The sequence below is a fragment of the Esox lucius genome, chromosome 12, assembly GCF_011004845.1.
Source record: "Esox lucius isolate fEsoLuc1 chromosome 12, fEsoLuc1.pri, whole genome shotgun sequence".
Lineage (NCBI taxonomy): Eukaryota > Metazoa > Chordata > Actinopteri > Esociformes > Esocidae > Esox > Esox lucius.
In genome coordinates, this window is record NC_047580.1 from 29,917,213 (window position 1) to 29,939,986 (window position 22,774).

Consider the following 22,774-nt stretch of genomic DNA (forward strand, 5'->3'; position numbering starts at 1 on the left):
TCCTTCTAAGGCGTGGTGGATGATACTGTACGTAGTCACCACTATGTCAGTCGTGTCCTACACTCTTACTAAAAAGGTGCTACAGCTACTGTAAGTGGATAAGCAATGGGTTCTTCGGTTGGTGCTGATCTACCTAGTACCCCAGGGGTGACGTTCCTACCTAGTGCCCAGGGAGTAAAGGGGTTCTACTGAGAACCCTTTTATATTTGGAGGGTTCTGAATGATTTCACAAGCCCTATTAGCCTGCACATTTGAATTATTTATGACAATTCATTACATACGTCATAATGTGTTTGCAGGCCTAGTTTTCCACACGAAGTACTGAAAGAACCTCCTGCATGACAGGCCAACCAGCAGGTACACCACCTTGTACTAGTTTGCAAAGTGATGTGGAATCCCTATTGGAATTCAGCCCTAGATATGATACCCAACAAGCAGAATCACCTGTAACCTGTATTCAGAGGTACTGTTGGGGTACGGAACGGAATCATCTGGCGCTGAATACTACCGGAATCATCTGGCGCTGAATACTACCTGAATCATCTAGCGCTGAATACTACCTGAATTATCTGGCGCTGAATACTACCTGAATCATCAAGGGCTGAATACTACCAGGAATCCTCTAGCGCTGAATACTACCAGGAATCATCTAGCACTGAATACTACCAGAATAATCTAGACTGGAACAAAATATCTCAGCAATTCAAAAATGGTTTTGTGGTGAGATAACATCAATAGATAATAACTCCTCCAAGGTTTTGTTTGAGGAGCTAACAATATTTGACAGTGTCCCAAATGGCGCTTTGTAGTGCTTTGACTAGGAATCTGGCCCTAATAAGAGCACCATGTAGGGTAGTGTGGGGCTGTGATTGGTTTTCACTGGAATAAAAACCGGCCCTATTGCCTCCCTCACTCTCCACCATTTTCAATTCCCTCTCCCCCATTCAATATCTCTCTTCTCCATTATCAACCCTTATCTCTTCTCCTCCTTTATTAAATCATTCTCTCGTGCTCCTCCTCCTCCATTATCAACCGTTCTCTCTCCATTGCCGTTGTCTGTTCTCCTTTCTTCTCCTCCATTATCATTCTTCCTATATTCTCCAACAGGACACCTGACACTTGGCTTAAAACCTTTTCCACTTCCATCCCTCCAACTCTCCCTCTATATTGAGCACTTAGCTCTGCTCTGACCCTTTAATTAAATACACTCCTCGCTCCATATTGCCTAGGAACCAAAAGGTAATATTATGGGATTCATTTGAGATCCTGCAGCTTCATTGGATGGGGGGGTTCTTCACAACATATAGACCAAAACCAATATTCCAGGGCTTCCCTCTGCATTTAAAACGATTTCTGCCATTTTCTTTCTTGATTTAAAAGGCAAGAGAATCCAGGGGTTAAAGTAGGCTGGATCCCAATGGGTCTGAAACCTGTTACCTATGATCCAGACCGGAGACAGGCGGTCTGAGACCCAGGACCATTGGTAATGCATATTTTTATTATCTAATTAAATATACATGCACTCTCTCCCTGAATGAACAACATGAGCGCTCAACAATCATTCTATCCCAGCATAGTCCAGCTCGTCTCTGTAACTGATTCTTGTTTTCTGACTACTGCCTCAGGACGTGTCCTCCCCAGCCTCGGCGTCGGTCCATCGCCCCAGGGAAAACTGCCTGGCGGAACCAAAGGGAAAGGAATACAACCAGGAGAGGAAGGGGAAAAAGGTGGCCCAAGATTGGACCGCCCCACCCGTCCCTCCAGAACCGCTGCAGTAAGGCCTCCCCAGACACCTCCGCCCCACCCACCACCAGGGGTTGGCTTTTCCTCCATACCTCCAAGCACCTGGACACTTGTTCTGGGTCGGTTCTGCGCCCTCCCCATTACAATGTATTGTTATATTGAAGGAATTCAGCAGAAACTCTTATCCAGAAGTGCCTTGATCAAGGGCACAACAACAGACGTCTTGTCTTTCTGTAAACGGTGTCCAGCCCCTAACATCAATACTTCATTTCCAAGCCAAACCTACCACGGACCAGTTTGAATAAGTTAGCGGGCCAGATAAAGGATTAGGGAGAAGCTATTTTAGTTTTTTGGGAGTTTTATTCAACAGGAAAACTTTCGCTGATATTCCTTGGCTTTGAAAATGTGGAGCATGGTGTGTAGATCTTTAGGGAAAACATCAAATGTAATCCCTGTTTCATGCTAATTCTAAGTCAGCAGAATGTGAAGACGAGAAATAACACAGCACTACGCAGAAACATACATCCAATTGGCATTCAAGTCACTGTAATGGGAAGTCAAGCAAGTGCTTATATACAGCCCCACCCCACCAACACACACACACCCACTCCACTCCCCCGATCCGTCTTGTCACACACACACCCCACCCCTCCTTGCTGTCTTGCCAGGGGTAAGGGCTAATATAGGAGGGACAAAAAGATGGAGAAAATAAAGGTTGTCGTGGGGACCAAGAACCTCCTACTCAACCCTCTCCATCCACGTTGCCATGACAACTGAGTCTCTCCACACAGCAACAGCATCAGTATCCCCCCTTCTGACAACGCATATATATTCAGTTATTCATACACACGTACAGACAACCAACATGTTCCCTCCTGGTTAGCCGTTATCACTCATAGTCACATGCGTGCGCACACGCACACACACCCACCCACCCACACACACACACACACACACACACACACACACACACACACACACACACACACACACACACGCTAACAGTGAGAGAGATAGCACGGGAGCACTGCAGAAATACTCAAAGGATTTTCTTCTTTGTGAGACTTAATATTTATTGACTCTTTCTAACGTATCTTGATTGAAAGTCAAAGGAGGTAAAGAGTGTAGAGAGACATAATATCCTCCAGGCACTTTCTCACTCCCTCTACCTCCCCCTCAACTCCCCCCCATCAAACGTTCTCCTTTCACCTCTCCTCAACTCCTACTGCATCTACTGTTCTCCCTTCACCTCTCAATCTGTCCTGTATCTAGCGTTCTCCCTTCACCTACCCTCAACTCCTACTGCATCTACTGTTCTCCCTTCACCTCTCAATCTGTCCTGTATCTAGCGTTCTCCCTTCACCTACCCTCAACTCCTACTGCATCTACTGTTCTCCCTTCACCTCTCAATCTGTCCTGTATCTAGCGTTCTCCCTTCACCTACCCTCAACTCCTCCTCCATCTGTTCTTTTTTTATCTCACTCTCTCTTCACCACACCTCCCTCCCTCACTTTTCTCTCCTAACATAATCTCTCGTTTTACCTTAGCAACCTCTCTCCTCCTGTCTCGCTCTCTCTCACTCCGTCCCTCCCTCAGTTAGCCTATACGGTCTGTCTATACTGCAGGAGGAGAAAGCTACCGGTGGCCAGTTTGTTTATTTATTGATGTTTTCCCCCTCAGGACACAATAGGAGCAACAGAGGAATGGAGGAAAGAAAAGAAGGATGAATAATTAAAGTAAAGGAGAGGACTCATTAAAAGAACAGTTTGAAAGAAGAGGAGGGGGATAAGAGGAGGGCTTTAAATGTTGTGGATGCAGGGGGAGGAGAGGAGATGGGGGGATCGAGGAGAAGTGAGTCCGGCCTGATGGGCGGAAGAAGAGAATCCAGGGCTGAGAGAGAAGACAGGGCTGAGAGAGAAGACAGGGCTGAGAGAGAAGACAGGGCTGAGACAGAAGACAGGGCTGAGAGAGAAGACAGGGCTGAGAGAGAAGACAAGGCTGAGAGAGAAGACAGGGCTGAGAGAGAAGACAGGGCTGAGAGAGAAGACAGGGCTGAGAGAGAAGACAGGGCTGAGAGAGAATGGGCGAAAGACAGTGTTGGCTAGAGATCCAAAAAGATCTTCATACACCTCAGACTGAGGTTACAATGGAAGCCTAAAATATTTATAAGACTTAACAGAGAAGACAGGAAAAACGGTGAGAAACAAAGGAAAAAAGAAAGAAGAAGGAACCTCCAGAAAAAAACCTCCAGAAAGAAATCAATGAATAATTCAACCAATAAGAAATGTAAAATCTATAAAAATCATAAATGTCTCAACTATGGGTTCATTGACGTCCACGGCCCATAATCAATCGACTGCATTACAGACATGACTGAATGGTCCTCCATGTTCCCTACATAGCACATCTATGCTCTATTTGTCTTCACTCCATTTATGTCAGCTAGTTCATCCTCTGTGTGTGTGTGTGTGTGTGTGTGTGTGTGTGTGTGTGTGTGTGTGTGTGTGTGTGTGTGTGTGTGTGTGTGTAGATGGGTGCACAGTAGGTTTACCACAGTGTGGTACTGACAGTAGGAGCAGTGTTGTTAACCCTGGTGTCCTGGCTACATGTCCAATCTGGCACTCATATGATCATGGCCACCAAGTCATCCCCAGCTTCCAATTGGCTCATTCATCCCCTCTATTCTAATTCTAGTACTTAGTACTGAATGTTAAAATGTATGCAATCCATAATGTAATTTGGTCTGGATAAGAGTTTAAGCTGAATGATTAAAATATGAATGCATGTATAACCTTCTAGTTAACTGTATCCCCACATACAGGAAGTTTGTTTTGGTAATTTTTCTGTTTGGGCCTTGTAAGTAGATGTCTGTAAGTAGATCAGCTGTCACAGAGCCAGACAGACAGCTAGTCATTCAATAGGTTAGCTAATCCTCTGGTCAGATAACAAAGAGAGGGACTTCTACAGATGGACACACACATCCTGTGATCTCTACTAGCTTGTTAGCAGGGCTTAAATAGTCTGGATAGTATTGATAACAACACTGGAGTGAAGACTGATACTTGATTATGTGACCGCAAAAGATTACATTGGGTATAGTGGGCGGGATTAGATAGATTCCCTGGCAAAGATCTTTGGTAATCTTCCTGGTTACTTTAATATAGATCAGAAATTAGATTCAGAAAATAAAGTGAAAAACCGTTGTGCTTTTAAGAAAACAGTGGAATAGCTTCATAAATCTGAATGAAAATAGCATGATTAAAATGCATAAGATGTCGAGTCAACATTGACTTGTTGGAGCGTCAAACAAACCAGCCATTTCCAGCCTCTTAACAGACTACACACACACAGACACACACACACACAGACACACACACACAGACACAGCCTCTGGGTCTTGTTAGCTTGCTTCGTTAGTGTCACCATCAAAGAGACACACCATATGTCCCTAATGGAACCCTATTGCCTACATAGTCCAATGCTTTGAACCCTACTCCTTACATAGCGCTCACCAGGCCGAGTGGTCAAAAGTAGTGTTTCAGGTGGGGAAGAGTGTTTCATTTGGGACGTTCAGTTTACTGAGCCTGTAGGACAAGCTCCCTAATTACTAACTGACACACCCTTGCTGCCATGGAGATTATACACACACACACACACACACACACACACACACACACTCGCTCACAAATGCTAAACATTTTACCCAGCCTACACATCCACACTAAATGGTTTCTCATATGATGCAACGGAGAAACAAATATGAACGTTTAATTCTCGTTCCACGGGAAACAGGAGTCGGCAGGTTTTTATTTCTCCTTTAGGGACACTTCACAGCCACAGATTAGTTAGGAACTCCCCTCACCTGGTTGTCTAACTGTTCACTGGAGATGAATGGAAAGGGACAACCCAAAACCAGCAGTTACTGGTCTGTCTGTGGATGAGTTTGACCCCTTGCTTAGAAACTCCAGACTTGATTAGCCCTTTGCATTCCTCCGTTCCCCACATTACTTCTTAAGTTCCTGTATTTCTAATGAGTTTTTACTTTGTCACAGCATTGTCACAGTGTTCCAGCCTTCTCTTTGGGGTTTTAGTCCGCGCATCTGCCAGGATTCATTCCCGACAACCGTACAAAAACACATTACATTCGTTGTTTATTGGAATTTTGGAAGAAACAACCCCTGTAACGTCCGCTCTACCTGCCTCAGCTATGCCCCGCCCACCCCGGTGCCCCGCCCACCCCGGTGCCCCGCCCACCCCGGTGCCCCGCCCACCCCGGTGCCTCGCCCACCCCGGGGGCTCTCTGTCTTGCAGGTATACTAACCACCGAGGGCTGCAACGCTTCTCTTCACACACCTGTTTCCTATTCCTCATTTCGAATGGTATTTAAGTCCCCAGTTCTTCACCATGTTTGTATGGATTGCTGTGTTTCCGTGTGTTGTCCTGTGTGCTGCTGCTGCCAACTACCAAAACTGTGAAATGCAGCATGTATCCAGCTCTATACATCAGCCTAGACCCCAGAGATACCAGACCAGTGAGGGTCATAAAGCATGACCCAATGAAGGAACTACACAAGGAAAGAGAACGCGTGGGAACGTGTCCGCTCTCTACTGTAGCTCACTCTGCATAACAGTGTCTTCTATACGAGTTAAAGGTCCATGTCACTCAGTGGCCCATGCAAAGGTGTGCAGACACATGAGATAGAGGCCAGTTGTGCCGCCCAGGTCCCATAACAGTGGGTGGAGACAGGTCATTAACATGTTGTCATGAGAACAAGGAGACGCAGTGCAGAGGGCCCAGCACATCCGATGAAGGTCCCCAATCAGGCCTCGAGACGGGCCAGGAGAGAGGGGCCACACGCACCCAACATGCCTGCAAATGCCGCCTGGGCCTTTGTCAACATTAGCCCGGGTAAACAGAAGCAATCATGACATTATGAAATTAGGCGGAAAATCCATTACCAGTGACCTTCTCTCCCTCTCCCCCCCCCCCCCCCCACCCCTTTATCTCCCTCATCCAACTCCCTCCCTGTCTCTCTCCCACTCATGTCGCTCCTACTCTGTCATTATCTTGCTCAACCGCACTCTCTCCTCTCTCACCACCTCCCCCACTAGAGCTCTCCTCTTTTGCCACCTCCCCCACTACAGCTCTCCTCTCTCGCCACCACCCCCACTAGAGCTCTCCTCTCTCGCCACCTCCCCCACTAGAGCTCTCCTCTCTTCCAACCACTCCTTTTCCTCCTCATCCAGCCGTGCTGTGTCTCTCCTTCGTACTGCTCTTTATTCTGTTTTTCCCTCTTGAATTTAATGGAGACAAACGGCTATTGTGCGTTGATATATTGGGGATTTACGAAGCGTGTCTCCGTCCATCTGTATATCACTATGGTTTGAGAGATCATGAAAGAGATTATCCAGTTGAGAAGCTGAAAACTGTAAGGACTCTTGGTAGAGAGAAAAGGGTAAGGGAGGAGAAGAGCGAGGGATGACAGGAGGAGGAATGCAAAGGTTCGGAGGAGAGAAACAGCTATAGGAGGAATCAGTAGACGGTATATACCAGAGCTGGCCAGGGAGAAAAGCTGACATCAGCTTCACAGTCTCCCCCAGCGTTAACTCTAACATCATCAGGTCCGACTGTCAGAGGGAGAGAAGAAACACAACTGTAATCCAACGGGGAAACCAGAACCGTAAACAACATTAATGTCTACAAAACCGTAACAGCCAAATAAAAAAAAACACAGTCACACAATCGGCAAAACAAAGAGCGCGCACGAATCGCCCAGATCAGGAAGAGGAAGAGCTGTACGCAACATTGTCATGGCAGCAAGGAGCTTCAGGTCTGTGCAGTTCATTTGGGTCACAGACAGAGAGGACAGAGAGGACAGAGAGGACAGCACGGACGCCAGGCAGGGACAACAGGACAGCGTGCAGAGTGTTTCTGGGAGTGGATGAGTCTGGGAGAGGATGAGTCTGGGCAAGTCCCCAGGTCCCCAGAGTTATGTGATAAGTGGCCTTTGGCAATGAACGGAACACACAGCTGCCATCACCACAAGCTCATGTGACAAGGCATGCAAAAACAGACAGACACACACGCACGCACGCACACACACACACAGTCGTCTCCACATGGACTGTTACCACGCGATCCACACCCCAGGAACCAGCAGGTGTGATGGACGAAGTCACTCGCAATATTGTCAACTCCCACCTTTGACTCCCACACACAACAGGTCGGCCATCACAGACGTTGTCCCCGTGATACACCCCCCCCCCCCACCCCACCCCACCCAGGAACAGGCCAACTGTCACCTGGGATGCCATAGCAACATCAGATCACAATTCATTTAAACGCCTCCTCACCAGGTCCCCACTCACTTCATAGAAACAGGGGGAGAATTGAAAACATATTTGCAGTTCTAACCTCTACGGATAACAGAAAGATATATTTACTCACTTCGCTTTTATCTTCCTTCCCCCGCACACTGTTTTTCTTTCTACTTTTAGGGGTGGGCATTTCTCTTCTGGGAAGACAATTTATTCTGTAGGATTGTTTTTGGGGGGTGTGTTCAATACTGTGTGACCTTACTAGAACTCAATTTCCCAGAGCTCATTGTTAAGCAGATGCTTTCCCTCAAGCTTAACACATTACAACATAAGTTGGAAGCCTTGGTAGGCACTTGCTGGGTCAGCCTTAATCCAAGTCATTCCCTTCTCTACCACCACATGAGCTGTAGGCAGGCCAAGGTCAGGACAAGCAAAGCATTTGTAAAGCATTTGCATGGAAGCCCAGTGGCCAATCTACTGTGGGAAAATGATGTGCTGACATGCTCACTAGCACGCACACACACACACACACACGCGCGCACACACATAGGATGATGCAACACAAACTGAAAGCGGATCCTTTCCAGGATATGGCATTACACAATTGAAGTCTCTGTTTAAAAACATTGATGAGTTTAGACACAAGATGTAAGAGATACTGATGAGGGAAAACACTTGGGATGAAATTAATATCCCCAGTCGGTACCTAAAATAACCCTTTGCATGTTCCTAGCCCACCTCATAATATTAATTATTCGGTTAACAGAAAACCCCATCCTGTGTAGAACAGCTTCTGTTGCAGTAGCTCCAGAAAACCTACCAAACATACCATATTAACTAAATAAATCCCAATGTGACGGTACCTTTCAAAGTCTGTGGCATCACACATCTCCAACAGTTCCTGAAAACAACCATATCGCATGAAACCAGAAGTCTGCAACCACACTAAAGGAAGGCACCCAGGCGGAGGGGATCTACGTTTCAGGAAAACGGAAAACCTCTTCTGACTTGATCAGCATCATCATCCTCGCCATTCCCATTACTGCCATCATCACAATGCAATTAACCAAGTCAGGAAGACACGTCTTCTTCTCTAGTGGCCCCATTAACTTGGATAAAAAGTTGCACTGGCAGCACTTACTGTGTAAGTGTTCCTGATGAAATCACACTAACAGGTGAGCTGGGAGCAGACAGAACCTCCACTTAGGCAGTCTATTAAGGGAAGGAGAGAGAGAGGAAAGGAGAGCGCATGTTGTATGTTGACTGTGGGTGTGGGTGTGTGTGGGTGTGTGAGTGGTGAATGTGGGTTTGTGTGTGTGGGGGGGGGTGATGTGCATGTCTTATGTGTCATGTCCCCAGAGGAGACTTCCCAACATATCTATTAAATCTATCATTCATCTTCACCTACACCACAGAATATTAGACTATGATTCTGGTGACTCTCAGCGTTTCTTCTGCACAAAACACACACACACGCACACGCACACACACACACACACTAGAAAGCACACACTGAACAAAAGCGACGTCAGACCAAATGGTTTGAGTCATTATATTACATCCGAAGTCAGTTTAAGGGGATTTGCTTGCCATTCGAAGGCTGTTCAGAGAAGTTCAAAGAGGCGAGCAGTTTCTAACTGATGGGAAATTATGACAGTGTCTGTTAGCTGGTGGGTGAGGGTGGCAGTGTCTGTTAGCTGGTGGGTGAGGGTGGCAGTGTCTGTTAGCTGGTGGGTGAGGGTGGCAGTGTCTGTTAGCTGGTGGGTGAGGGTGGCAGTGTCTGTTAGCTGGTGGGTGAGGGTGGCAGTGTCTGTTAGCTGGTTGGTGAGCATGAGAGTCTATTTACTTAAAGAACCGGTGTAACTCAGAGTCAGAACTAATTCTGTTTGTTCTGGTGTGTGTGTGCGTGTGAGAAAGACAGAGACAGAGAGAGAGAGTGTGTGTCAGAACAGTCAATACCACCCATTCCTTCCTCCATACCTTTTCGCAACCCGTTATCACCATGGCAACCCTGACTCCAGCCATAGCATGCTGCAATCCCCCCCCCTCCCCCCTAGACAATCATCCCTTCATCCACTGCTAGACAATCATCCCTTCATCCACTGCTCGTTATGTCTCTCTCTGCATCTCTCTCTCTATATACTTCAGAAAAAACTAGATATTGTTCATATATAGGCGGGAGAACAAGGGACGAACAAGCCAATTGCAAGCTGGGGATGATGTTGGTTTGAGGAAATATTGGACATTCAGCATGGGCACCGAGATTAACGCCTCTCCTGCAGTAAATGACCACAGAGAGTCAGGACACCCATTAAACATCCCATCAGAGAGACGGCACCCGGCAGAAGGCAATGTCCATGATCACTGCCCTGGGGAGGAGACCTCCTCACCTTCAGGTGGGAGCAGCAGTAGGATGAAGGGAGCTGCGGACAGATGAAGGGTAGGAGAATTAGCGAGGACATTTCTTCAGATTTTTGAGATGCTACTGACTACATAAACCCCTGCTCAGTAACCAGACCCCCCCGCAACAAGTTGAAACTGGCGCGTGTCGATGTGTTCCCATCGGCATGGACAGAACCTCGGTGCTCCTCCTCTGTAATGGCTTTCTGTAACGCCTGCACGTAACGCCTGCCCGTAACGCCTGCACGTAACGCCTGCCCGTAACTCCTGTCCGTAACTCCTGTCCGTAACGCCTGCATGTAACGCCTGTCTGTAATGTGGTCTATAAGGGCTCCCTGTAACGTCTGTCTGTAATGTTGTCTATAAGGGCTCCCTGTAACGTCTGTCTGTAATGTTGTCTATAAGGGCTCCCTGTAACGTCTGTCTGTAATGTTGTCTATAAGGGCTCCCTGTAACGTCTGTCTGTAATGTTGTCTATAAGGGCTCCCTGTAACGTCTGTCTGTAATGTTGTCTATAAGGGCTCCCTGTAACGTCTGTCTGTAATGTTGTCTATAAGGGCTCCCTGTAATGTCTGTCTGTAATGTTGTCTATAAGGGCTCCCTGTAATGTCTGTCTGTAAAGTTGTCTATAAGGGCTCCCTGTAATGTCTGTCTGTAATGTTGTCTATAATGGCTGCCTGCAATGGCAGTATGTAATGACAGTCTGTAATAACCTGTGTGTAAGGCCTGTCTGTAACGCTGTCTCGAGTCATGAGATTACGGTCCCTCCCTCACGGCAGCACCATCTCAATCTTCACATCGGCTCCTACAGTGATTGACACCCTCTAGCCCCACCTCCACACTTCTCTCTCTTTTTTAATCTCTTAGAAAGCCTACGAACGCTGGATATTATATTTGTTCTGGGAATTGTCCTGCACAGCATGAAATGCAAACGTGTATATTGGAAGGTTTGTCGTGTACCACTCCCCCCCACCCCCCGGTTCTGTCTCCCCCCAAGGTCTGTCTCCCCCCATATATGTCCCCATGCGTCTGCCTCCAGGCATCTCCAGGTTAGGTTACGGTTAATTTCAGGGACAGGATTGTTAGAAGTAGGATTATGACTAGAAGAGGGAGAACATTGATTCCTGGGTCAGGGTCAGGCCACACGTTGTCACAAGCATAGAAAAACAGAAGTGGCTTTAGGGGAAATTGGAACATGCAACAAAACACGTTTTCCATTTCACACACCAGCTTGTATTGCAGTCCCATCACATCTCTTATCATCATCATCATCACACCAGCTTGTATTGCAGTCCCATCACATCTCTTATCATCATCATCATCACACCAGCTTGTACTGCAGTCCCATCACATCTCTTATCATCATCATCATCATCACACCAGCTTGTATTGCAGTCCCATCACATCTCTTATCATCATCATCATCACACCAGCTTGTATTGCAGTCCCATCACATCTCTTATCATCATCATCATCATCACACCAGCTTGTATTGCAGTCCCATCACATCTCTTATCATCATCATCATCACACCAGCTTGTATTGCAGTCCCATCACATCTCTTATCATCATCATCATCAACACACCAGCTTGTATTGCAGTCCCATCACATCTCTTATCATCATCATCATCAACACACCAGCTTGTATTGCAGTCCCATCACATCTCTTATCATCATCATCATCACACCAGCTTGTATTGCAGTCCCATCACATCTCTTATCATCATCATCATCAACACACCAGCTTGTATTGCAGTCCCATCACATCTCTTATCATCATCATACAGTACAGTCAATTATTTAAGCATAGCAGCAAATCCAATCATTAGCAATAGAGGCCGCTACGGAAATCTAAGGCGAAGCAGCCTTTCTCTGTTCCTTAGTGTTAAGACTTAGTTCTAAATGGCTCATCATTCCCTTCCTGCTGGTGCGTGACGGGTCAGAAGTCAGCCACTACATAGTCAGTAGGGTGGCATTTGGGAAGCATTGCGAGCTAGGCTCCATCAAAGACACACTGTTATCTTCAGATGGCAGTATTGCCTTGGTCCGGGAAAATCCCTGTATGTATGTATGTGTGTGTGTGTGTGTGTGTGTGTGTCTGGACAATCCCCCCCCGATCGGTCACAACATTAGTTTCAGAGCCACGGCTCACAACACTGCTGTTATGAGGATCAAGAATGTGACATTTGGTTTCACTCACACCAATTTAAATAGCCCCCATACGCAAAGCATCCCAGCGACAAGCATGAACTTCAACAAACACACAAAACCTGTTCCACCATGTCCATCCGCCCATCTGCCATTTTCTGGTTGGCACCCTGTATGTGATTGTACTGTGTGTATGAAGGAGAGAAAGAGAGAGCGAGTGTTGAGTGACTGTGTGTGTCTGTCTTTAGATAGCTGAGGGATATGAAGTATCTTTAGCCCGTCTCCTGTGAATACAGCGAAAAGGCAGAGTGGAGATTTCAGTGTCTCGCTCTCTCTTTCTGTCTCTCTCTGTCTGTCACAGTCCGTCTCTCTCTCTCCCTGTCTCTCTCTCTCTGTCAGTCTCAGTCTGTCTCTCTCTCTCTGTCTGTCTCAGTCTGACTCTCTCTCTCTGTCTGTCTCAGTCTGTCCCTCTCTGTCTGTCACAGTCTGACTCTCTCTATCTCTCTCTCTCTCTCTCTGTCCCTCTCTGTCTGTCACAGTCTGACTCTCTCTATCTCTCTCTCTCTCTCTGTCTCTCTCTCTGTCTCTCTCTCTGTCTGTCTGTCACAGTCTGACTCTCTCTATCTCTGTCTCTATCTCTGTCTGTCTCAGTCTGTCTCTCTCTCTGTCTGTCTGTCACAGTCTGACTCTCTCTATCTCTGTCTCTCTCTCTCTGTCTCTCTCTCTCTGTCTCTCTCTCCATCTCTCTCTTCATCCCTATTATTTTCAGTGTAGTCTGGGCTGGTTTCTCTATTGGTCCATTTTACTTCTTTCCCTCATTCCTCTCCTTTCTTTCTTGCTAAAATATGAAATACGACAGAAGGGTCTCCCCCTTGCCTCCAACCTACCCCGGCTCCCCCTTAACTACCCCAGCTCCCCCTTAACTACCCCAGCTCCCCCCTACCTACCCCGGCTCCCCCTTAACTACCCCAGCTCCCCCCTACCTACCCCAGCTCCCCCCTACCTACCCCGGCTCCCCCTTAACTACCCCAGCTCCCCCCTACCTACCCCAGCTCCCCCCTACCTACCCCAGCTCCCCCCTACCTATTCTGCAAGAGCCAAAAAGAAACAGACAGTGTAAGAGAGAAACAAAGAGGAGGGGGAGGGAAAGAGGGAATAATATATATAGAAAGTAAATAAGAAGACCAGAGAGAGAGTGAATAAAATATCTGCTGACCTTTCCCTGGGGCTCGAAGACCAGTTGAAGATCCAGAGATGAAGAGCTCTGCTGATGTAGCCGGGCCAATTCTGCTTTGTGTGTAATATAATGAATGTGACCCTGAAGACAGGGATTGGGCTGATATTGGACTTTTATTTTTCACCTGTACAACATGCACCACAGCATCAGTTTACTTGCATGCTCTCGCGCACCTTCTCCAACCCAGAGTACACCAAACCCAGAGCTAGCCTTTAGGTAGAAGTATCGCTGTGCACGCACCTAGCACACATTACAGAGTTATACAATACATTTAATACATTAAGTAAAATACACAACTATATCGATTGAAAATAATATACAAAAAAACATACCCGCACAGTGGACGACAAAACATGCCCCACAGCATCAGTTCACTTGCACGCTCTTGCTCACTTGTCAGATGGAAGCATCCCAAGTATATGAAAACCATCTACCGTCGCGCTGCGCAGCTAGCGTTGCTTTCAAAAAGAATGTGCGCCTCATAAATATAATTACATAAAATTGGTAACTAATATGTTTACAAAAACTGACAAACTATTCTGACAAGTGTAAAGAACACAAGACTAATTTTGTATAGTTATCCACGTTAACAAACTCCAGCAAAAAAAATCCCATACTTTCTCCAATCGAGAATAAAAAAAAGAGGACGCACAAACCGGATAAAACAGGTAATCAGGCAAAATGATGCACAATACAATGTGACGTCATCCTGATTCTGAAACTTGAGGCAAGACCATAAAGTGCTTATACAATTAATAAAATGACAGCCACCCAGCAATGATAAAAAATAAACGTATGTACTGTAAATAAATGCCCAAAATGAAAATAACCTCACGGTAACCTGTTGAACCACGCACACACAAAGAACATGGGGGCATAATCATCCACCTGTGTACACAGTAACACATATGCAAACACGTACGCTTTTCGCCTGCAAACACGCTTACGCACATGCATACAAACGCTTTCCTTTTTCTATCCTTTTGGAAACCAGAAAACCCATCCCCTAAACCTAATCGTAATCCTAACCTCAACCTCAATAACCAAATCGTTATGCCTAAACTTTACCTAGTCCTAATGCTTAACCCTAAACCTAACCTGTAATGCCTGAACCTAAAACTGACTCCAATTCTAGCCTTAACTCCAATTGCAGATTTTACATTAAAGCTTAACCCTAAGTAGAAAATATAATTTTTCCTAGTGTGGTCCTGATGTAAAAACTTGCGGAACAATGTCCCTGTCTGTTATTACATTTGTAGGAACTTCTAGCTCCAATGTGTTGTTTGACCTAGATCACACCCATACAGAGCTGGTTAAACACCACCATAATTCCACTAAATGGCTTCTAACTGAATGAGTATGTGCTGTTTAGCTGTGATGCAGCTCTGACCACACTGGTTAGGAAAATACAGGGCATGATAGAAGTGAGCTAACCACTCCAGTCATTGTTACATGAGTAGATAAACCATGCCAGGTACATTTCCTGGTCAAGCCATGACTGGGCAAGCTTATTGGCCAGAAATAGTTACTTCCTGCTCAGGTTAAACCAAATACTCCAACAACCAGCTGTCTGTTCCATAGGGACTAAATAGATTTACCACAGTAGGCCACCGCTAAACTGTTAACTACAAATATAATTCATCTCACTGCAATACAAACAGGCGTTTTATTTCCTGACTTCAGAGAAAAACAGTGGCGGGTGGGAGGGATTAGAATCAGAACGCCACCAGGGCAAGTGGTGACAAAACAAGACATAGAAACTCCAGATACGGTTCTACTGTGGCGTGCTCGACTCCTTTGTGTTGTCTTGTTGTCCCTATCAGTCAGTCCCGTCTTCTTTCTGTTGCTCACTAATTACCGTCACAGTTTGGTGGTGTCTGCAGCAGGTGAGTTGAGAAGCATTGCAGTTTGTGTGTGTGTGTGTGTGTGTGTGTTTGTGTGTCTGTGTGTTTGGATGCCAGGTGCGTCACTGCCTTCCTCTCTGCTTCTGTCTGACATTTCAATCGCTGCAGGCATCTCTTCTCTCCTTCTCACTCTGGCTCCCCCTCGTCTACACTGTACTCCTCTACCCACCGCCAGCCTCACTCCATCGGTCTCTCTCCTCCCCATCCCCTCCATCCCTCTTCCCTGTCTCCCACCTTCTCTCTCCTCCCCTCTCTCACCCTCCTTCTACATCTCAATACAGACACCAAATGATCTCCCCATTTCCTGTTATCTCTCTCTCTCTTTCTCTCTCTCTCTCTCTCTCTCTCTCTCTCTCTCCCTGTCTTAGTCTGGCCCAGAGTGGATCACTTTCGAATAACAGAGTCGATACTGATAAGAGGTTACTGATAATGGAGCTTCAGTTATTAAGTTATCAAAGCCGCCCCCCATCCTTGCCCAATCACAGGCATGTTTTACAAATTAATATTCTCCTCCTGTCTCCCCAGATCCCCCCTCTACCCATCCTCTACATAACCCTACACCCCCAGATTCCCCCTCTACCCAGCCTCTACATAACCCTACACCCCCAGATTCCCCCCTGTGTAACCCCAGTAGTCCTGTAGCCTGGGGGTCACCCTGTAACTTAACTAGAGAATTATCTCATTAGGCTCGTTAGTGTGGACTGGGGCCTGTCTATACTCTCCTCCTCTAATGGCTTTGTCTGTCACCCCTCCTCCCACCCTGCCGCGGACCCCATCTGCTCCCAAATTCTAGTCTCCTTGGCTTCCGTTTTCCTCCCGGTCTTCCACCGCTGTCACCTCCTCTGAAATTAAAACATTCCGGTTTTCCCACAGTTTCCTTTTACTGGTGTGTTCTCCCGTCCCCCATGGTCCTGTCCTCTCTCCTCACCCCAGCCTCACTCCCTTTCTCCCTTCTCCTTCATTCCCCTGGGCAGACACAGCAGCTTATTCACCTTGCTACGGTTCAGGAGAGAACGCGTTCAAATCCAGGACTCGCTTGGTTCACTTCAGTGAGACAGCCGGGCCCCGGCGCGCTTTACCCTTTGCCGCTAATAATGTGTGTTAAACAAGAGTTAGTTCTCAGGAGAAATTTCCTCCATAAGCATTAAGTGTAGTTGTCGCTCTGTCTCGCTGTGAGAGGACGTTTGATGCTGATGCAAACAGACACCTTTGTAGGTGATTATACACCGACAAAAACACAGTGCATTATGGGTGGACACAGACTGCCTCATTATTTTGTCTCCTGTACGGTTCCCTCACATCCACACATGCAGTTGAACTCACATCCTTTAGTCTGAAGGCTCGGCAGTGGCACTGATGAGAAGACACAAACACAGTCATTGGCTCACCCACATTAACACAAAGAATTCATGCTGCGCACACACACTCACACACACCACACACACACACGCACACACGCACACACCATTGCTGACCCCATGTAGTGGTGTAGTGATAGCTGTAGATACAGCAGCTGCGTGACCTGATTCACTCTGACCTTTAGGGAACAGAAAACTGAAAAGACTGAGAGCAGGAGATCTACTCTAAATCCATGAACTCTTTTCTCATTCAAACTCAACCACCTACAAAACAATATATTCACAGCACACGTTTTCTCAAATGCTTACACACTGTCCTCAAAACGGTTAAAAACACATCCAAAACAGAATGATGGCAACTGGTGTGCATTTCTGCAGTAACCAGATTAAAATATAAAGAAAATGTTAATTATGTTAGAATATGTAGTCAACCTAAACACAGTTGATCGCAGTTTCAACTGAAAACCGACCCAAGTGTTGTACACTGTGCCCTTTGAGAGAAACGGCGAATGTAGATTTTACATTAAAGCCTAAGTAGAAAATAGCATTTTTCCTAGTGTGGTCCTGATGTAAAAACTTGCGGAACAATGTCCCTGTCTGTTAATACGTTTGTAGGAACTTCTAGCTCCAATGTGTTGTTTGACCTAGATCACACCCATACAGAGCTGGTTAAACACCACCATAATTGCACTAAATGGCTTCTAACTGAATGAGTATGTGCTGATTAGCTGTGATGCAGCTCTGACCACAATGGTTAGAAAAATACAGGGCATGATAGAAGTGAGCTAACCACTCCAGTCATTGTAACGTGAGTAGATAAACCATGCCAGGTACATTTCCTGGTCAAGCCATGACTGGGCAAGCTTATTGGCCAGAAATAGTTACAAGAGGAGAAGAATTCTTCAATTGGATTCAGGAAAGGAGAATATGGTGGAAGGAACACCATCCATGAAATGTGGGTGATTTCATGGATGGCGTTAATTGAGGTAAGTAACTAAATCATTCTACCTCTACAATGAGAGTCCATGTAGTCTTGTTTGACATTGGTCTAGATTTCCACAGTAAATATTCCTGCTTGTCCAAAAAAAATTCAGAATTGAAGTTAGAGAACATTCAGGTGGACGAACAAGACTTCTTTGTATTGAACAAGAGCATGCCATTGTTGACATGGTGGTCCAGAACAACACCCTCCGCCTCAAAGAAATTCAGCAAAGAATAACACAGGACAATCAACTGTTCCACAATACCCACCAATGCAGTCTCTCCACAATTGATCATGTTCTAAGGAGAAATGCAATCCGTATGAAGCAAGTATACAAAGTGCCCTTTGAGAGGAACTCCGTTAGAGTGAAGGAGTTGCGATTCCAGTTTGATCAAGTATGTGCAACCCAATAACTGCACTTTTACTGTCAACACAAAGATATATTTTTCCTGAATTTTAAGTATGTGTCCGTAAACTATTCCATGCTGCTGTACGTGAAAATATTTAGGCATATCTATGTATACTGCTGTTTCAAAGTGTGAACTCAAACTTCAGCAACAGTTTCACAGTAGTATTGACTGCAATCAATGCCATTACTGTAAGACACTAACTTACTGTATTGTACCTTGTGTTCTTTTGACTCTAGAAGCAGTGCAACTCATTATGAGTACCTGTATATTGATGAAGCAGGCTTCAATCTTCACAAAGAAAAGAGAAGAGGGAGAATTGTGATTGGCCATCGTGCTACAATGTCCCTAGACAACGAGGAGGTAACATCACTCTCTGTGCCACAATTTCTACAACTGGTCTTGTGCCACACAATGCTGTCTTGGGACCATACAACACAGCAAGGCTCCTACATTTTTTTTAAACATCCTCAATGAAATCCTCTTTCCTCAGGGTGATCAGGAGCAAATGGTGCAGAATTTTGTAGTTTGTTTTGGGACAATGTCCAATTCCACCATTCAGCACTAGTGCCAGAGTGGTTTGAGAATCACCCACATTTCATGGACGGTGTTCCTTGCACCATTTTCTCCTTTCCTGAATCCAATTGAGGAATTCTTCTCCTCTTGGAGATGGAAAGTACATGATGGCAGCCCTTACAACTAAGTTAGTCTTCTTCAAGCGATGGAGGAGGCCTGTGGAGATATTGGGGCACAAGCAGGTCAAGGATGGATACAGCATTCAAGGCGTTTTTTCCCACGATGCGTGACTCGTGAAAATATTTGCTGTGATGTTGATGAAATTCTCTGGCCAGATGGAATTGAGAGGCATGATCAATAAATTAATTGATTCAATGAATGCAGTACATTTTATATTGTAATTTTTTATTTACCTATGTATTTATTTGCATAATGTGTTTTTTTGTGGGGTGACAACTCATTGTTATACACCTGAACTCCTCATTAAAGAACTTAATGAAAAACATGTATTTTCATTTATTTCTTTGTGTATCTTCAGCTGAATTTGTTCTCAAATCAACAGAGAACACACTTTTAGTTTTGATGTTAATATAGAATTTTTATAATGCATTTCTAGAATAAAATGCTGTGTTTCATTGTGCAGTGAATACTTAACTGTTTCGCCAACATAAGAGTGTGTTTAGTTTGCTGTGTTAACTGTTTTAAGATGCAGTTACCTGAGATTGGAGAAATGTACCAAATCGATTGAGAAAAACTGTCATTCATCTTTGTCGATGAAGCTGGATTCAATCTGGCAAAAACACACCGCAGGGGATGAAATGTGATTGGATAGAGAGCCACCATGGATGTCCCAGACCAGGGAGGAGCTAACATCACAATGTGTGCAGCACTGTTACACAAACCATCCATTGCTGTTACACAAACCATCCATTGGCCCCTACAATACACAGAGGCTAGTGATTATAGAGGGTTTTTTAGGTCAGTGTGTTATGAGTGACAGTTGGTGTTTCTGAGTGAGAATTTTTGGCAGTGTTTTGGTGGATCAAGATTGTTTTGCATGAAGCATTTTGGTGGTTTTAGTGAGTTTTGGGGGTGAGATTAACTGTTTTGCAATGATGCATGTTGGTAATGCACACTGTGTGAAGAGTTTTGTGGTTTCAGTATTGACAGATGTTTGTAAGCAATTGAGGAAATCTGTAACTTGCGGTAGCAGCCATTACCTACAGCAGCCATTACCTACAGCAGAGGAAACAACTGGGCCGTACATGTCATCAACCTGTAATGGATTCAAATGGATTCAACAGTCTTTTGTCTCTCACTCCTGGATGACAACTGAAGAGGATGAGTGACTGGCTGCCTGGTTGACAGCTTTCCATCTCCTCCCCACCTCTCACATCCTTCACTATTCTCTCCTACTAATGTCCTTGTTGCTCGTCCTCACCCCTCCCCCTATTTTCTCTCTTCTGTAACTCACAGCCAGCCAGTCATTCAGCCAGTCATTCAGCCAGTCATTCAGCCAGTCATTCAACCTGCCAGCCAGTGAAAACACTAAAACACACAGGCAGCTTGACAATGCAAAGAAAAGCTGTAAACTCTGTTGTATCAACATTGCATTTTTCACTGTCAAATAAAATAGACTTTAGAGGTTGTCATCCGCACTCCCTCGTCCCGCTGGCTGTCGTCTCGTCAAGCGTCGCCCTCTGTTGCCCCCATGCAGTTCTCGGGGAAAAAGATGTGAGAGCGTTTTATCAACAGGCAGTATTATCAAGTACTGTTGACTGGAGGAGATGCTGCGGTTCCCCTCTCTCTCCTCTCTCTCTCTCTCTCTCGCTCCCTCTCCTTTCTCACCCTCTTTGTTGTCTTTCATTGCTCTCTCTTTTCTCCTTGTCACCCCCCCCCCCCCCCCATCCAGCAGTGGCGAGTGTCTGGCTGGTATAATGGGACCAGCTCAGTAGGTGAGATTAAATTAGCAACAGTGTATTTGGATTACACACTCGACACGACTGATCCCCCACCCACGTCACGTAATCCAAGCCTAATGAATCTATCATGGCTGACACACACAAACTGAGAGGGAAGATCATAGTGGCATTTCCTTAAATAACAGCCAGGGTCTTCAGCTCTCCCAGTTAGAGAGATCTTTTTCTGGTTCCAGGGAGAACCCTTTCTGAGGGTGTATATGGAAAACAAAAACGTTCTCCCTGGAACCAAAAATATGCTGTCCCATAGAAGTACCTAACAAGTAAAGGTCACATAGAGTAGAGGACACATCCAACCTACCACCTTATTAGAAAACCTTTTATTGTGCCGTCACACATTTCTAATAAGCAATTCATGAGTACTGAATTGTATGGAATTTAAAAACCTGTGACATTTGTGTTAGGGTGTGTCTACGTTCATATTCATAGTGTTTCTACATTCACATTCAATGAATATTAAATTAAACATTAATTATACATTATCCTGATGTTATAGCAGCATCATTATAATCAGCGATGGCAAAACACTTGACATAAATCCACGATGTATTATCATTTTTAAGCTGTGTGATATTTTGTGTAGATTTTTGAATGAGGAAACGTTAGGTGAAAGAAATAAACTGTGGTTTTTCTAATTTGGGCTAGTCATTTCATGTGAACACATGCCACGTCCTAACCTTAGAAACTAATGCTCCACGCACTAGGAAATGTAAATCGTGGACTCGCAGAAGGCAGATAATAGAAATGCTGATACACGTTCAGTTTTGCCTCGTAGATCAGAACAAAAGGAGTGGGTGTCTGATCCTGGATCAGCGCTCCCACACACCAGGAAACAGTTCAGGGCACTTTATTCGCTCCTTCACTGGAGTCAACAAGACAACGGTCACCACCTTCATCTCTGGCTGACACATTAAAGTTGGGAATATGCACGTCCCCTGCACGTGTGTAGAGTCCAGGATGCGCTGGCGTCAAAGACAGGGATGGGGAGGAGAGTTGGGCTGCGGGGATGGGGGGGTTCAGAAGGATGAAAGTGATTTATTAAGAACTGTCACGGGACACACACACACTTGTGACACATTCTATTATTTCTGACAATGTGACACGCGTGTGACACATGCGCACGAACACACTTACTCACAGGAGCTCACACAGACTCACACACACTTCCTGTACGGTCAACAGAACATTTTTCTGAGCCCACAGGGCAGACGTAAGCCACACTGCAGAGGACAGAGTCGTGATTCAGTCTAATTTTAGATCCATTGAGTTGGCCCATAAAGCCCCTTTGATAAGGAGTAGCGTTTGGTAAAAGGGAACAGAGGAAGGGCAGAATTCTGTCAGTGATGCTGAGACAAAGACAAATTTGTCAGAGTAACTGAGCAGAAGAGGAGACAGCAGGAAGATGGGGGGTGAAGGGTCAATGTGTCTGAAAGACGGGGGGGGGAGTCAGACGGGCGGACGTCGTTTTTGTTCATTTTACTCCATTTCCTTTTATGAGACTACAGGAACTCTTGTACATTTACGGAGTTATATTGATTTTAATACAATGTTGGATTAAATAAAGGATTCGTTAATTTCACAACGTAAATCAAATATGAGTCTCTCCGTTCTACACTACTGTGCTCTGTGAATTACACAGAGGTTTGAAGTCGTAAGGCATATTGTACATTATTAGGCTTTCATTTATCTGGTGTATTAAAAATTCTTTATGCAGTTTAAATTTTTTACTCTGTCTCTCTCTCACTCTCCCTCACTTTCTCTCTCTCACACACACACACACAC

General features: G+C 45.4%; 1 protein-coding gene across 9 annotated transcripts in view; it reads right to left on the reverse strand.

Annotated features, from left to right (window-relative positions):
* Positions 1 to 22,774, reverse strand: part of l1cama (L1 cell adhesion molecule, paralog a) — a 71,842-nt gene that overhangs the window by 42,244 nt on the left and 6,824 nt on the right. The window contains exons 1-2 of one of the 9 annotated variants that reach the window (XM_034295912.1): positions 14,179 to 14,398; positions 13,826 to 13,970 (exon numbers count right to left, since the gene is read on the reverse strand). The exons of 7 other annotated variants lie outside the window; for them this stretch is intronic. The gene's annotated coding sequence lies outside the window, so the exon portion shown is untranslated. Of the gene's footprint in view, positions 1 to 13,825; positions 13,971 to 14,178; positions 14,399 to 22,774 lie in introns of those variants that run through there. One more of the 9 variants, XM_034295913.1, reaches the window with a different exon arrangement.